This window comes from Ochlerotatus camptorhynchus, unplaced genomic scaffold, assembly GCF_037179485.1.
Source record: "Ochlerotatus camptorhynchus isolate MF236.1 unplaced genomic scaffold, CSIRO-AGI_Acam_v1.1 ptg000589l, whole genome shotgun sequence".
NCBI classification, from domain to species: domain Eukaryota; kingdom Metazoa; phylum Arthropoda; class Insecta; order Diptera; family Culicidae; genus Ochlerotatus; species Ochlerotatus camptorhynchus.
In genome coordinates, this window is record NW_027041069.1 from 235,852 (window position 1) to 254,025 (window position 18,174).

At 42.4% G+C, this 18,174-nt stretch overlaps 1 long non-coding RNA gene across 1 annotated transcript in view; it reads left to right on the forward strand.

Moving 5' to 3' along the window:
* Window positions 1-18,174, forward strand: part of LOC135713881 (uncharacterized) — a 286,876-nt gene that overhangs the window by 124,205 nt on the left and 144,497 nt on the right. The window contains exon 3 of the long non-coding RNA XR_010518787.1: window positions 10,663-10,704. This is a non-coding gene — a long non-coding RNA (uncharacterized LOC135713881). The remainder of the gene's footprint in view (window positions 1-10,662; window positions 10,705-18,174) is intronic.

Genomic DNA, 18,174 nt, shown 5'->3' on the forward strand with positions numbered 1-18,174 from the left:
GTGTTGTTCTGTGTTCATAATTTCGTGTAATATGTGTCGTGTAGCCTAATCGCGTTGTTTACTGTACCGGTACATACCGCTGCTGCCGTTGATGGTGAATCGTGATGGCCGACACAGTGACTCCTGTCCTACTGTGCGGCCGGAACTCTCGCCAGATTGGCGAAGCGAGCGGATGAAAGGCTAGCGGGCGTTGCTGGACGGTGGGATGGCAGGCGTCGTCCTTCGTTGGCACGATCGGCCGACCGTGGAAAGGCCGCCTTGGTCAAGCCGAGAAGGGAAAACTCCTATACGATTATGGCCTACGTTTGGCCAGATAATATTGTTTGGCCCTTGACAATTGGGCTCGGATACTGTTTCCAAGTTTACGAGCTGGCCGTGTGCTAAGGTCCAACATAAAAAAGAGGTCCTATCGGACGAATACGTAATTAATTTACGGTTTTTGGTGCAGGGTATTTAGTTACCTCACTGCGTCCTAGCAAGAAGAACAGTCGACTTGTTTCGCGCTCCGTTAATTTGGAAGTTTTCTCGCTATTATCTGACGTAAATAATCAGTTTTTTCTCGCTTAGTGATTCCTGGCATAGTTCCCGATAAATTTATCAAAAAGTGAGTTTTTTTCTGAGAAGAAAGTGTGTTTTCGGCATCATCGGAAGGAAAATTGTTTTTGCGATTGCCAATTCGCCAACCATTTTGCGCACCATCGGTGCGTGGTCACGCATACCTGTGCACACGGATCATCGTCATCGAGTGTCAGCATCTGCCTCCACATTCAAACCGCTCATCCATCTCGTGTGTTCAGCTGAGTGCCGAGCTTCATACAAGCACACACCAACGAAGACCGCCCGCACACGCGGATCGAAGATCATCAAAGCTGCGCGTCGCTCCGCTGCTGCCGTTTAAACGCTCGGTGGTAGTAGTATAGGATTATCAGATAAGTTTTTGTTCTTGTTTCTTTCTTTCTCCCATCAGTTAAATTTTAAGTTTGTGTTACTGTGTTTGTATTTTTTTTTCTCGTGTATTGTGTCCGAGTAATTTTGATTATCGTTGCAGTGGTAGAGCGTTTTTCGCTCCCACTAGTACGGCAAAATGGACATTTTGTCGGAAGACGAAATGGACGTTTTGTCGGAAGATGACACCACTTTGCCACACGATAGCAAGAAGGGTCGAAAACGTCTGTCATCCCAGAAATCAGATGATGTCATCCCTGGTTCGTCATCTCAGTCTGGTAATGGGCAGGGACAGATAAGCCCCCGATCGCGAGCCTACCCAGAAGACTCGACTGGCCCATGGGTTGTTTACTTTCAGCCCAAAAAGAAACCTTTGAATGTAATGCAAATTACTAATGATCTGACGAAGCGGTTCTCGGCCGTGACCGAAATCTCGAAGGTGAGGTACAATAAACTTCGCGTTGTCGTCTCTAACCTGAAACAAGCTAACGAGATTGCTGCCTCCCAGCTCTTTACACTCGAGTATAGAGTGTACATCCCAGCTCGTAATGTGGAGATCGAAGGTGTGGTCACCGAAGCGAGTCTGACCCCCGAGATCTTGGCGAAGCAAGCGGTTGGCCGTTTCAAGAACCCCTTGCTTCCCACGGTTGAGATACTGGAAGTCCAGAAGCTGAACTCAGTATCTTTCAGCGAGGGTAAAAAGAGTTTTACCCCCACAGACTCGTTCCGTGTGACCTTTTCTGGTTCAGCCCTTCCTCACTACATCGAGCTGGGAAAACTTCGACTACCTGTGCGTTTGTTCGTTCCCCGGGTCATGAACTGCCAAAACTGTAAGCAGTTGGGACATACGGCCTCCCACTGTGGCAGCAAGGCACGCTGTTCCAAATGCGGAGAGAAGCATGGGGATGACACCTGTGCAGCTACCGCACCAAAATGCGTGTACTGTAAGGGAACTCCTCATGGTATCTCGTCATGCCCGGTGTACAAACAACGCGGGGAGAAATTACAACGCTCACTTAAGGAACGTTCCCGGCAGTCTTTTGCAGAAATGCTTAAGACGGTCACGCCATCGACCAACGACAAAAATCCCTTTTCTCTTTTGTCAGATGACGAGACTGACTCTGACTTGGCTGAGGAGGGAACTTCTTTCTGTTTTTCAGCACGGAAACGAAAACGCATCCGTTCGCGGAAAGTTGAGAATGAAGAACCCCAAATCAGCTTGCCCAAATCAAGGAGTGGTGGAAAAAAGGAAGTTTCTACTCCTCCTGGATTCAGAAGAACTTACTATACCCAGGATTTTCCACCTCTCCCGGGGACATCCAAAACCCCTGATGTCCCATTTTTAAGAACAGAAGCCCCTTCTTCATCTGGGTTGTTCTCATTTGATAAAATTGTGGACGATATTCTCAAGTACCTGAATATTTCTGATCCTCTCAAAAGCATTGTTCTGGCAATGCTTCCTACTGTGAAGACCCTCTTGAAGCAATTGACATTGAAGTGGCCCCTCATTGCAGCAATCATTTCCTTCGATGGATAATTTTCCAAACGAGGTCGGGGATTTGATCACTATTCTACAATGGAATTGTCGAAGTCTTATTCCTAAATTAGACTCTTTTAAGTTTTTAGTTCACAATAATGATTGTGATGCATTTGCTGTTTGTGAAACTTGGCTCTCTTCAGATATCGATCTTCCTTTTTATGATTTTAACATTATTCGACTGGATCGTGAGGATTCGCGTGGAGGAGGGGTACTTTTGGGGATCAAAAAGTGCCATTCTTTCTATAGAGTGAATCTTCCACAATCTACAGGTATTGAAGTTGTCGCATGTCAGGCTATTATTAAAGGTAAGAGCCTTTGTATTGCTTCTGTTTATATTCCTCCTAGAGCCGTTGTTAATCGAAAACAACTTTCAGATATATGTTCAGTACTTCCTGCTCCACGGTTGATTATGGGAGATTTTAATTCCCACGGTACAGGCTGGGGGGAACTGTATGATGACAACCGTTCTACTTTTATATATGACCTCTGTGATAACTTCAATATGACAATTCTTAACAATGGAGAAGTAACACGTCTGGCTGGTCCATCCTCAAATGGAAGTAGATTAGACCTCACACTTTGCTCTAATTCATTATCGTTGGATTGCACGTGGAATGTGATCCAGGATCCCCACGGTAGTGATCACTTGCCGATCAAAATTTCGATTGCCAGTGGGTTCAATCCGTCGGAATCCGTTAACGTCGCGTACGACCTCACCCGTAATATCGATTGGGCAACGTTCAAGACCGCGATAGAGGAAGCCGTGTCGTCGGTAGAAGGGCTTCCACCGTTGGAGGAATATAACTTCCTCTCCAATCTGATCTTGGACAGCGCGCTTCGAGCTCAAACTCGGCCGGTTCCAGGAACGTCTTTGCGTAGGAAACCTCCTTCCCCTTGGTGGGACCACCAATGCACTGAGGTTTATCGTAAGAAGTCCGACGCGTTTAAGCTTTTCCGGAAACGTGGAACACCCGTGTATTTCGAAGCGTACTCGGCTCTTGAACGCGAACTCAAGAGCCTCATCAAAGCCAAGAAACGCGGATACTGGCGGCAATTCGTGGACGGATTATCGCGTGAAACGTCGATGAATACGCTTTGGAACGCGGCGCGAAGGATGCGTAACCGGTCTTCGAACAACGAGAGCGAGGAGTACTCAGATCGTTGGATTCTCAAGTTCGCGCGAAAAGTATGTCCTGATTCCGTGCCGGCACAGATGATTCCTCGCGAAACGACAAATTCTGTAGACGAGATCAGCCAGCCTTTTTCAATGCTGGAACTATCACTCGCGCTCCTTTCGTGTGGCAATTCGGCTCCGGGGGCTGATAGAATCAAGTTCAACTTGTTGAAGAACCTCCCAGACGTCGCTAAGAGGCGCATGTTGAACTTGTTTTGTCAGTTCCTGGAGCTCAATATTGTTCCGGATGATTGGAGGCAAGTGAGAGTTATAGCCATTAAAAAGCCTGGAAAACCCGCTTCAGATCATAACTCGTATCGTCCCATCGCGATGTTATCGTGCATTCGAAAATTGTTGGAGAAAATGATCCTTTTTCGCTTGGACAAATGGGTTGAGACAAACCACCTACTCTCAGATACTCAATTTGGATTCCGTAGGGGCAAGGGAACGAACGACTGTCTCGCGTTGCTTTCCACAGAAATTCAGTTGGCTTTTGCTAAAAAAGAGCAAATGGCTTCTGTATTCTTGGATATCAAGGGGGCTTTTGATTCAGTATCCGTTGAAGTCCTTTCAGACAAACTCCACGCTTGTGGCCTTTCTCCATTAATAAATAAGTTTTTGTACAATTTGCTGTCAGAGAAACATATGAGCTTTTCTCATGGAAACTCTACAGCTTCTCGATTTAGTTACATGGGTCTCCCCCAGGGCTCATGTTTAAGCCCCCTTTTGTATAATTTCTACGTCAGAGAAATTGACAATTGTCTAAGTGACAACTGCACGTTGAGACAACTTGCAGATGACGGCGTAGTGTCTATGACAGGGCCCAAAGGGGTCGACCTGCAAGGACCCTTACAGGATACCTTAGACAATTTGTCTACTTGGGCTATTCAGCTAGGTATCGAATTCTCCACGGAGAAAACTGAGTTGGTCGTTTTTTCTAGGAAGCACAACCAAAGCTTCAACTTTTGGGTAAACCGATCACTCATTCTATGTCCTTCAAATATCTTGGGGTCTGGTTCGATTCAAAATGCACCTGGTGATCCCACATTGAGTATCTGAGACGAAAATGCCAACAAAGGATCAATTTTCTCCGAACAATTACCGGGACGTGGTGGGGAGCTCATCCGCAAGATCTTCTAACGTTGTACCGGACAACGATTTTATCGGTTTTAGAATACGGTAGTTTTTGTTTCCAGTCGGCGGCTAAAACTCACATCATCAAACTGGAACGTATCCAGTATCGTTGTCTTCGTATCGCGTTAGGATGCATGCACTCGACTCATACGATGAGTCTAGAAGTGTTGGCGGGCATGTTGCCACTATCGGATCGGTTCTCGGAATTGTCCCTCAGGCTCCTCACCCGTTGCGAAGTTATGAACCCACTGGTAATCGAAAACTTTGAAAAGCTTCTTGAGCTGAACCCTCAAACTCGTTTTATGTCATTGCACTACGTGTACATAACACAGGATGTCAGCCCTTCACAGCATAATCCTCATCGTGTATGCTTCTCCGACTTCGGCAATTCAGTTAGTTTTGATTTATCTATGACGCGGGAGATTCATGGGATCCCAGAACATCATCGTTCCATGATTGTTCCGTCAATTTACGCTGCAAAGTTTGGCCAAGTTGATTCCGCAAGATCGTTCTTCACAGATGGATCACTAATAGAGTCGTCCGCTGGTTTTGGTATTTTTAACGAATTTCATAGCGCCTCTCGAATGCTTCAAGCTCCTTGTTCCGTATATGTTGCTGAGCTGGCGGCAATACATTATACGCTAGAAACGATCGCCTCACTTGCACCAGATCATTATTTTATTTTTACGGATAGTCTCAGCTCTGTCGAGGCTATTCGCTCTATGAGGCCGGTAAAGCACTCCTCGTATTTTCTCATGAAAATACGAGAGCTTTTAAGTGCTTTATCTTTAAGATCTTTTGTCATCACCTTTGCATGGGTCCCATCTCATTGCTCGATTCCGGGCAATGAGATGGCTGACTCACTTGCTAAGGTGGGCGCAATGGAAGGCGATATTTACGATCGACAAATCGCCTACGATGAATTTTTCTTCATTTATCGTCAACAGTCACTCGTCAGCTGGCAGAATAAGTGGAGTGAAGGGAGTTTGGGACGATGGCTATATTCGATCATCCCTAAGGTGTCGAAGAGTTCTTGGTTCAAGGGGTTGGATGTGGGTCGAGACTTCATTCGTATGATGTCTCGCCTCATGTCCAATCACTATTCGTTAAACGCTCACTTGTTCCGTGTTGGGCTGAAGGACAGCAATCTCTGTGAATGTGGACAAGGTTACCAGGACGCAGATCACATTATTTGGACTTGTGCTGAGCATCGCGGAGTCAGATCTGAACTGTACGATTCCCTTCGGGCTCGAGGTAGACAACCTAATGTTCCAGTTCGGGATATTTTGGCTAGACGCGATCTGGAGTTTATGAAACTCATATATGTTTACTTTAAGAATATTAACATTAGATTGTAAGTTTTATTAACCTTGTGTTTAGTTTGTATTTTGTATGTGTGTGTGTATTTTTTTTTTGTAGATTTGTTTCTGTAATAATTGTATAATTACAGAGTTGATATAACGTCGATAGGATTAAGTATTTGTTTTAGAAATAGTGAAATTTTTGAATCATAAATCATATTCCAAATCTCCTTTTCCCTCTCCCGATCCAAACAATTGTCATCCACTAACCTCGAGAAGACCGCGAGTAATCGGTTCCAATCCTTTAATTTTAGATTTAAGACATTTATAATGTGTAAAGAAAATGATAACTTGGCTCTGTAAAGTTTATTCGAATGAGCCTGTACAAATAAAGTAATTAACAAAAAAAAAAAAAAAAAAGTTTGGTTTCGCACTGGGTTGGAACTGGTGTTAACCCCGATAATAAACGAATTCGCTATTAGATTATTTTCCTGATGAATGTGGGCATCTTAGTGAATACCTGTATAAAGAGAGAGAGAGAAAGATTCTGTTGTTTGTTGATCTCATGAAAAGTTCACACAGGAAAGGGGGATAGGGGGTTTCCCATTGGGGCTCCTTTCGTCTACTTGTAGAAGTTACCTCGGAAAGAGAAGTAATTCTCATCCATTCAAAGGCGGGTCACGTCCGAAGTTTGTTTCTCCAAGCTGCATTCTCTCGTTGTGTTAATAGCTAGTCCTCCAAATAGTTGATCGCTTCCTTGACCGGTACGCTGGGAAAAAGAGCTGTGACGTCGAAAGCATAATCTCGTCCTCGTTGATGTCTCCTGAAGATTGTAGTTGCTGGTCGAACTCCTGGGTGTTACTAACTGCTTTACTCTGGAACTGATTCGGCATACTCTGGAACTCTGTGACTAGCCACTTCGCTAGTTTGTGGGTGGGGGAACCAACTGCAGACATGATCTCTCGCATTTCATTCACCGGTTTGTGGACTTTGGGGGAGACCTTTGATCCTAGGTAGAATGGGATTGGATTCCCGTAAACGGCCTGCTCCATCTTCTAATATTGATTTGCACTCCTTCAGTGCTTTCTCCACGCGTTTCATTATGTTCTGTAAGGGGTCTACTCGAAGCTGTCTATACGGTCCGCTGTTAATCTTCGTTGTCATTTGATTGTCGTAATCGTTTTTGTCCATGATAACGACCGCGTTGCCCTTGTCTGCTTTAACGTAGTATACTGCTTTACTTTTCAGCTCCTTTATAATCCAAATTTCCTTCTCGTTGGCGCGACTTTGTTCTTGTCCGTCCTTGATTATGTTCGATGTGATAGTCCTGACGGTATTCTGTGATGATGTTGGAAGTGTCTTGGTAATCGCTGTTTCTACGTGAATTATGATCTGCTCCACGTCTGGCTTGGTTGTAACCGCGTACCTTAGTTCCTTGTTGTGGTGTGTCAATTGTTCTTCCGTGAATGCGGTCGTCGATCGGTTCACAACCAATCCATCAATGGAGTGAACCCTCGGCGTCGTGGTGATGGTGGATGGGATCTGCTCACCCGTTCGGTGTGTTGTCCGTCTCTGTTGAGACTCGTGTCGTAGTCTGCTTAGCTTCCTATCGTGCAGCTTTCGTTTCCTATCCGATTCACACTCCTCTGCTACGTTGGCCCTAGACAGAAACTCCTGGAATTTAATTGGATAATCTTCTGCCAATTTGAGGTGTAGAGAATAACATTCCAAAGCCTTCATGTCCAGTTTGCTATATAGCCGTCTGATGCTATCCTTGATGAACTCTGTTTCCATCCTCTTTACTACGCTGGGTGGGGTGGGTGTCCGTACCTTAATCCTATAGCTTATAGGTATAACCTTATATGTTTGGCATTTCTTCAGAAATGCTACGTCCTTACGAAGCGATGCGATGGTTTTCTTCAATCCGATGAATTTATTTGGCTCCGACGGCTTTTTTGCCATGATGAATCCTGATGAATGTGGGCGTCTTAGTGGAATACCTGTATAAAGAAAGATAGAGAGAGAAAGATTAGTAATTTCCATTGAATTCTACTACCTTATTTGCTTATCCTTGACAGTACTTCCACCACATGATTCATTGGATGCAGAGTCTTCCACTCAGCGATACAGGAAAGGTTAAGGAATTACAGTACATCTTCGAAACAGCGAGACTCAACGAATACAAGGAGACCACAATCCAGGCAGTCATTGATAAAAAAGTGAGAATTCTACAAAGGAGATTATTAACATCCCTCACCGCAGCACCTGAACCATTGAAACGAGTGTCCGTTCCATTTGATCAAGATATTACTTGTAAACTAAGACCACAGTTAAAACAATTCGGATTAGATTTAGTTTTCACCAGTAGACATAACCAGTTGAAATCATTGTTAGGATCCACTAAAGACCCAGTTAATGTTTTAGGTAAAGCAGGTGTATATAAAATAAGCTGTAATCATTGTAACAAAGTAAAGGGTGATACGGTCAAAATTTGGTCAATATCAACTTGACGGATTTCTTTCAATTTTGCATTTAAAAAACCTGAACACCCCTCATTTTGAAGGTGTGTGTGTGTAGAATGTTGCTCCTATTTTGATTTTGGAATTCACTCTTCAGTTGTCAAAATGCCGCCCAAGCAAGAAGAGCAGCGTATCAAAATTTTGCTCGCGCATCGCAAAAATCCGAGCTACTCGCACGCAAAGTTGGCAAAATCGCTAAAAGTTGCCAAATCAACCGTTACAAATGTAATTAGAGTGTTTGGGGAACGTTTGTCGACAGCCAGGAGGTCTGGATCGGGGGGAAATCGAAAACCGGAAGCCGCTGAGACGACAAAGAGAGTTGCCGGTAGTTTCAAGCGAAACCCTAACCTCTCTCTCCAAGATGCCGCAAATAAGCTGGGTGTATCGTCTACAACCGTGCATCGAGCCAAAAAACGAGCCGGACTATCGACTTACAAGAAGGTAGTGACTCCAAATCGCGATGATAAACAAAATACGACGGCCAAAGCGCGATCCCGGAGGCTGTACACGACGATGCTGACGAAGTTTGACTGCGTGGTAATGGACGACGAAACCTACGTCAAAGCCGACTACAAGCAGCTTCCGGGACAGGAGTTTTATACGGCAAAAGGAAGGGGAAAGGTAGCAGATGTTTTCAAGCACATGAAACTGTCAAAGTTCGCAAAGAAATATCTGGTTTGGCAAGCCATCTGTACCTGTGGCTTGAAAAGCAGCATTTTCATAGCTTCCGGGACTGTCAACCAAGAAATTTACGTGAAAGAGTGTTTGAATAAACGTCTGCTGCCTTTCCTGAAGAAACACGGTTGTTCCGTACTGTTTTGGCCGGATTTGGCATCTTGCCATTACGGTAAAAAGGCCATGGAGTGGTACGCCGCCAACAACGTGCAGGTGGTTCCCAAGAACAAGAACCCTCCCAACACGCCAGAGCTCCGCCCAATTGAGAAATACTGGGCTATTGTCAAGCGGAACCTAAAGAAGACCAAAAAAACTGCTAAGGGCGAGCAGCAGTTCAAGGCAAACTGGCTTTCTGTGGCGAAGAAGGTGGACAAGGTGGCTGTACAAAATCTGATGGCAGGGGTCAAGCGTAAGGCCCGGCAATTCGGATTTGGAAAAGCGGAAGCCTAACTGAATATTTTTCCTGAATTTTATACTAATTGAACTTGAAAAAGAAATTTAATTTGATTTTTTAAATAAACGATTTCACCGATTTACACGCGTTTTCCCTTGACCAAATTTTGACCGTATCACCCTTTATATGTAGGACAAACCAAGAGAACTTTAGCAACTAGATTTAAAGAACATATAGCGGAGGTTAATAAGGCCAAAAAGCAAGAGGAAAAAGGCCTAACATATGATTTCAAATCAAAGGTTGCAGAACACATCTTCACAGAGGACCACCAACTCGACGGAGGACATCACGATTTTACAAACCGTATCTACACCATGGAAACTGGATGTTGCAGAGAGCCTCGAGATCAACAAACAACGTAATTCAACTTTACTCAACAGGGATCAAGGAAACGGACACACATGGCTTTTCAAGCTACTACCTAGGACACATCACCGAGTAAACAGCGGAGTACCTGCTCCTACAGGAAATTAAATTTAAGTTTACTTAGCTTTTAAGTGAAAATGTACCTGTGGTAATATATATTCGGTAAAATGCGATGTTTTTCTTCTGTCGAGTATTAGTACAAGACACTGAAGAAGTCTGCACATTGTAGACGAAATACGCGCATCTATCAAGGATAAGCAAATAAGGTAGTGGGATTAAATGGAAATTACTAATCTTTCTATCTCTCTTTAGATTATTTTAATGATTTTGATATTGAAGACCGTCCAGGCAATATTGGCTTCAACATTTGCAGTTAATTTTGTTTTGCAGTTAATTTTGACTAGAAATTTCGTATGGAAGTGTGGATCTGAATGGTATATTGATAATTGGTTGATTAATTCCCGAAAAAAGCTGTTCAGATCCAAAGAAGACCATATTATAATTACATTAATTTATAAAGCATGTGGATTCTAATCGAAGTGTTTTTTTTTCAGGATTTTATCACTTGTGCTGCCACGGTTTTATGGAAGCAGGAGGTAAGCGTAAAGTGTAATATATGTTCAGTTTAACACGTTTGATTTTCCATACATGTTTCAATAATCGGAAGCAGTTCCACTATAATCCTCCATCTTCAGATAATGTTTATGTTGGAACCTAGTTGCACCCTTGCCAATTTGTAGGACGCTTGGTATTTGGAGTTTGAGTGCTTGATCGAAAATGGTCAGCTTTGACTTTATGTAACTTTGTTGTCTTATCATCAATTGGCATGAAAGATTAGTCACAGAACTACACATATGTTCTATTTTAAGATTACAAAATACCAAACTTGTGGATGCACCTGCCGGAAAGTGAGATGCTAGGTAAAATTGCTCGAAATAATAGTAGTTTTAATAACAGTTTTAATTTCTCAAAATTCAAACAATTCCCACCAAATTGAAAAATGTACATGATATTTGGTTGGAAATGCTATCTAAGAAAAAGTTTTAGTGTGATAATTTATTAGCTAGATAATGGTCTTAGAAGAGGGTAGGTAGATAGTTCCGCTAGAGTATGGCAGTATGAAAATTGAATAGAAGTTGAAAATAAGCGAAGGGCCATTAATGCGACAGCACAAGTCAAACGCACACTTTTTTGCCTAACCCGTATGATGTACGCGGAGATTCGAAATATGTCCTCAAATCTACAGGCAAAAAAGTGTACTTACTGGCTTGCTGACATTTTCAACTTCTATTCAACTTTCAAACTGCCGTACTCTAACGGAACTATCTACCTACCCTCTTCTAAGAGCATTCTCTAGCTAATAAATTAAACACTAAAGCTTCATGTTAGATAGCATTTTCGACCAACTCTGAACATCACAAACTTCACGTATGAGGTAATATAAAAACACTTTGAATGTACATATTAATTTAAAAAAAATAATAGATTTTCAAACAAAAAAATGCTGTTGGAGAATTTCCCCTACCCAAGTGATGTTTTTGGTTTGCATGGGAGTACTTTATTTGCACTCCAGTACGATACTGAAAGATGTTCTACGCAAAAAGTTATGAATATCAAGGATCAACAGTGCAAGAAGCTGCATAAAAGTACTACAACACGAATCTCAGAATGCGTCTGAGCACAATATTTTTTTCTTTTCCGATCATGAATGTGATTATTTGGTATAAATCAAATCACCCATTTTCACCATCAATCACTTCACTACCCATGTTCATTAGGCAGGAATAACATTCCAAACCATGGTGCCCAATCAGTAGAATACTTGAAATTCCTAACCAACCAATAACCGTCCCGTGTAAACAACAGACATTTTTGCAAATTGTCCAAATTCCAGGAAATCAAAGTGCCAAATCCAATCGGATAACCTCAATCACATGTACCAACACTACCCACACCATCTGGAGAGCAGCTCACCAAGAAGGGTGTGTTTGCGAATGCGATCAACAATCTGCATCCGGCTGTGAAAATCGAATCGCAATTATTTGAATACGCTTCATAATTTTCCGGCTTCCCAGTTCGCCGTTAACCGAATACCAGCTGTTTGGTAGAATGTGTTATTTGGGGTTTCTTTGCATGCATCAACGAGCTCAACAAAAAAAAAATCAATCATCATCAAACGAATTTAACTACGCACATTGCGAACAAATTTTCACAATAGATATCAGTAATGGGCGAACTGTGTACACCCACCCACACAAGTAATCTCTGTCATGTTGGGCTGGATTTACCCCATTTCCATTCTCTTCAAAGGAGTAGGAAACAGTAGTAGAATTGGCATCATAAATCACATCTCACCGTAATAACGACGACGACGACGCACAATAGGAAACCTCCATGGAAGGTGGTGGGCACAATTTTTTCCGGCTTATTATTGCATTATTTTAAAACTTTCGTCTGGAATAACATCCTGCTTACCAAGTTCCGATCGTCATCACTGGAATCCGAAAAATACAGCGATTAGTAGTCCACGACGGTTGCGTAGTCAAAATGTTTACTACCGATATGGAATGAGGCAACTTGTTTGATACCCGAGATAGCAACGACCGGTGCTAAGAATGAGAGCGCAGTGCGTAGTTAAAATAGTCACTCATATTCCAACGACCGTTACGGTTGCTCTAAGAACTAATATCAATAAACAATAAATTCGTCATATTGACCACCTGAATTCCCATAGTGCGACCCATTTTTGTGCGTATGACAACGTTTACGGTTTACTGCAACCCCAAAGACCAATAAATTGTGCCACCACACGTTTGTGGGTGGTCTGATATAGGAGAAACCTGTTGATGGGTGATAAATGAAATATCAGTTGACACCAGCAAATTGTCGCTCCATTCAGATACAAATTTTACAAATTCAGTTCACGGCCAAACGTCATGTCACTCGTGTTGTGCTTCGATATGTGCGTACCTACCGTGAGCAATTTGGGGGAAACCTTATTTCTGCGATAACGTCATCCATCGCATCAGCGGGCGGCAACAGTTAGGGTGATCAATATTCAATCATCGCATCGCTTTCGGGTGGCCACCATTCTGAGGTTTCCCATCCGGCAGGCGGTCGTCTGGCATAGGCTGTGGATGGATTTTGCGGTGTGAATAGACGTGGAAAATGTCAACTATCATGAGATCTGGATTCTTCTTCTTTTTTGGATTTATTACGTCCCCATAGAGACTGGCTCTTAACTGTGTTCGTTTGAGCTACCTAAGACGGTACCATGTTTGCATTAAGTATATTTTGTCTGACAAGTACAATCATAACGGCGCCGGTGGTGTAGTGGTAAGCGTGATTACCTCTCACCCCAGCAGGCCTGGGTTCAATCCCAGTCGGCGCCGCCGGGATGTTCTGAGGCATAACATCTCTGATCACGCCTTCCTTCGGAAGGGAAGTAAAGCCGTTGGTCCCCGGTTCATGAGTTGATGGGTCGATAGGTAGGGTCCAGGTGTGGGAGCTGCCTTCCTGGCACGTCGGTAGCATTGGTGCTCAGCACGGAAAACAAGATCGACGGAAAAAACAAACCAAAGGAAAAAAAAAAAAAAAAGTACAATCATAATATATGCCCGGAGACGTCAAGACATTTTCCAACGCGAAAAATTCATAGACCGGGTATGGAATCGGTACCCAGACGTCTCCTGCATTGTCTTGCTTTATAACAGTGCCTTTACCGACTGAGCTAAGGGAGGCTGCATCAATAATCAGCACTTAAAATTTAAATCTACACCAGGATCGAGAAGTTACAATTCAAGAGCAAATTTTCATTACGTCGAAAGTAACAAAGGTAAACAAAGTCGAGCTATCAGTGTCAATCGATGCTCCTGCTATTACACTATAAACTGTCCGAATATAGGATCACATCCCATTTTTAAATTTATTTACCAGTCAAATTGCTTTTTGACGTAATCACCTTCCGATCAAAATAGTTTTCGATGTTACTTAAGTCACCCGATTTCTATGGAGATGCCGTTTGACTTATGTAACAGCGCTGAGAAACCCGTGAAAAGTGTGCGTTCGTCGTTTCGCTTTCTCATTATTAAAGTGAATAAATCGAATTGTTTGTTGCTAAGGTGTTTTCGGCGGTCCTAAAATAATGAATGGGCTGCACGTAAGGAGACGTAATTGATAATTCTCCCGGATATCCTGGTAAATACACTTTGACTTAAGTAACAATAGGGGCCACCAAACGACGTATAATAACTTTTGGCTTAAAAACCAGTATTTTTTAACATGAAAGCTAGCGAATTGCATTTGTATGATTTGAACCCTGCTATATATGTTAAACATTGCTATCACTATGAGATTATACGAGTTTAATTGAAAATAGGAATAACTTTTCGGTCATCAAAATAAAACTTTATTTTTCTCGGATTGGTGCGAATGTTACTTACGACATAATGAAAATTTGCTCTTGAATTGATTTAAAATAATCAATATCACATCGTACCGTACGTGACAGGCACTTTCATCACTACTGGTCATTCACTCTAATCAGAAATGTTACAAGCTCAAACACTGATCGCTTGGCATGCACCCCCCTAACACACGGCAAACCTGACTATCTAACATTTGGGTAGGATTTCACTTATTTTAGCGTACCAGCAGCCTAATAAACGCTGAATATAAGAAGAGAAAACTTCCATAGTTTATTCAGAAATAGCCAATGTAAACCAATAAAGCAACAACAAAATAGTTGAAAATTAAAAAAAAACAGCAGTTCAAAATAATATTTTCGCCGGTAAAACCGAAAAAAGAAGCACCAATGAATTTAAAAAATTCACAAGAAAAATCAAAATTCGCACTAGCAGTAATATAGTACTAGTATAATATAGTATTAAGAAATCATGCATACTCCATTAATATTTTAAGAATTGGTATTCAAAAATCTTGAAAATGCAAATGCATTTTTTTATCAAGAAATCTACATGAAATTTCCTGTAGAAGATCATGATCACAATTATTGTGCATTTTATCCAGAATTTTCAAGGGACATTGCAGCCTCGAAAGGTCCTGGACTCGGTGGAATTCTCCCATTATTTATGAAAAGTCTTACAAATGATCTCACTGTTCCATCGTTTTGGCTTTTTTGACGTAGGACAACGTCTGTGATTTCTATATGGGGGTATACTTTGTGAAAACCAAAAATGGAACATGTAACAAAATTATGAAAGATTTTGAACGTCAATAACTCAGCTGCCCCTGAACCAACTACAATTATTTTAACACCAATCGATCAGAAATATTTCAATGCATCCGTTAAATTTGAGACTTTTTCATTTTCCAAAACGTCACTTTTGAAAATTGCCCGAAGTGCAATTGTTTTTTTTTTTTTTTTTATCCATTTCGTTTATTTGGAAGGCTCAATCGCGTTAGCTTTACGGAGCCGATAATTCATTGTTCACTGTTTGTAACAAAATTCACTTAATTCTATGTCTAGTAGGAGTTGGGCCGATTACTCGCGGCTTACTCGAGGTTAGAGGGGTACATTGTTGAAGGATAGGATCAGGGGAGGAGCTTGGGGTAGGGTTTCGTTGTCTCATCAGAGCGTTGTCGCCAGTATGAACGGTAGTGCTGTTCTAGCTTCGTCCGGAGTTCGACCGGCTATGGTGGGTGACCAGTGGGCGACGATGAGACTCATCGAGACGGGGGGACAAGACAAACAAAAACTAATAAAGAGAGACAAAAGACAAAGGAATTAAATTCTTATACTAGACATTTGAAGAAACACATAAACGGACTGCATATAGCAGACATCGCGAGTTGCCAACAAGTCTCTGATAGGAACATAGGGTTGTCTTCCTTGGGCCTCGAGGGTATTCAAAAGTCGCTCTCTGGCGGCGTCATTATCCGTACATTGCCAAACTGCGTGTTCGATGTCATCGTAACCGTTTCCACACTGACAGATGTTGCTGTCCACGAGGTTTATTCTATTGAGATGAGCATCTAGCGAGTAGTGGTTGGACATAAGTCTACTCATCACCCGAATGAAGTCACGACTTAAGCCCAAGCCTTTAAACCACGCTCTCGAAGAAACATTAGGAATAATTGAATGTAACCACCGTCCAAGATTTCCAGTGTCCCAATCGGTTTGCCAACTCGAAAGGGTACTCTGACGCACTAAATGGTAAAATTCATCGTGTGAAATTTGCCTGTCATATAATTCGCCTTCCTGCGCGCCCACCTTTGCGAGAGAGTCCGCCTTCTCATTGCCTGGGATTGAGCAATGTGAGGGGACCCATACAAAGGTAATCATATATGATCTTTCGACCAGTACACTCATCTGCTCCCTTACCTTTGAAAGGAAATAAGATGAGTGCCTACCTTGTTTCATCGACCGAATAGCCTCAATCGAACTGAGACTATCCGTGAAGATGAAGTAATGGTCTGTGGGCATATTGGAAATCATCCCCAATGCGAAGTTGATTGCTGCCAGCTCAGCAACAAAAACGGAACAAGGTTCCTGAAGTTTGCGGAAGACGCTAGAGTTTTCATTGAAGACACCGAAGCCAGTGGATCCATTGAGACGGGACCCGTCTGTAAAATATCTTTTCATGCAATTGACTTGTTGGTACTTTTCAGTAAAAATACGCGGAATAATAATAGGTCGAAGTTGATCGGGAATCCCATGAGTTGCTTGTTTCATGGTCAGATCATATTCAATTGAGGAACTGCGATTGGTGAAGTGAGGTGCAATTGTTGCTATGATAATTAAAATTATCACCGATTGCCTGCGACAAAGCGATTTCCCGAACAACTCACCAAACGGTGTTTATTTAATCAGCACGTGGTGAGTGGTGGTGTTCTTCAGTACACAACGAAAGGCTCCCAGCAAGCTAGCTATCAAGGCTGCCCTCAACCGCTGATCGGATTCAGTCGAATCACCGTGTGTGGTGGTGTCCGGTCGTCGGCATCAGCAACAGCAGCAGCACCAGTGCTTTCGACGCGTGGCGTTCAACATTGATCTCCAGTACACAACGAAAGGCTGCCTGCAAGCAGCGATCTGCAGCCCACATAAGCATCCATAGAAGGAGGAAGAAGCCGCACCGCTATTGATCGGAATCAGTTGCTCTTCGTGAGTCGCTGTGGGCCATCTATGCCAAGCGCGTCACCCTCATTTCAAACAAAATACAACTCATCAGTCTCATATGTGTTTAACACACTAATAGCTCAACATTACTCAACCATCACGACAAAACGGTCCTTTTCAGGACCACCATAAATTTGTAAAAGAGTATTATTTGGACATTTGTGAAGGTCATCAATCGTAAGTCAGTTCCCATATCAAGATAGAGCTCGAATTAGGGTGGAACAACTTGTGTAAACAATGACTTCTTTCAACAACATCATCATCAGGTAAAGTAAGACTTCCCCTACCCAACGGTAATGTTGGTCTGCGTTGGCGTGCCTTGAATTCCTGAAAATCGTTGAGAGAAGTCTTTGTTTACAAAAGCTGTTACGCCTAATTCCAGCTCTTTCTAGATATTTTTAAATCTAACATACCATGTACTTTAAGGGAACATAGGGGGTGCAATTTCAAAAACCAAAGTCGTTCGCGGCAAGAAAGTGGTCTGATTTTGATCCAAAGATGGTGGATTTTAATTCGTAATACGCCAATTGATAGGATTTTTTTCTACGAATCTGTTAATATTAAGACTTTAAGTTTACTTCATGTACAACTGTTGTTATGATAATTAAAATTACACTGAAACCTCCGTTTACGAAGTCTTTTTTTACGCAGTATTCAATTTACGTCCCTCTTTTTACGAAGTAAATCCCAAATAACGAGGTTTCGTTTTACGAAGTAAATCCCAAATAACGAGTTTTCTTTTTACGAAGTAAATTCCAAATAACGAGTTTTTTTGCGATTATGGGAATCTGGGGAAAACTATGAAATATCCCACAATATGGGAATCTTTGGAATCGGAGTGAGATGTAGGAACCGGAAACCCATGTCTGACGCCATTTTGAAATCCAAGATGGCGGCATCCGGTTCATGAAAAACTGGAAGATACTTT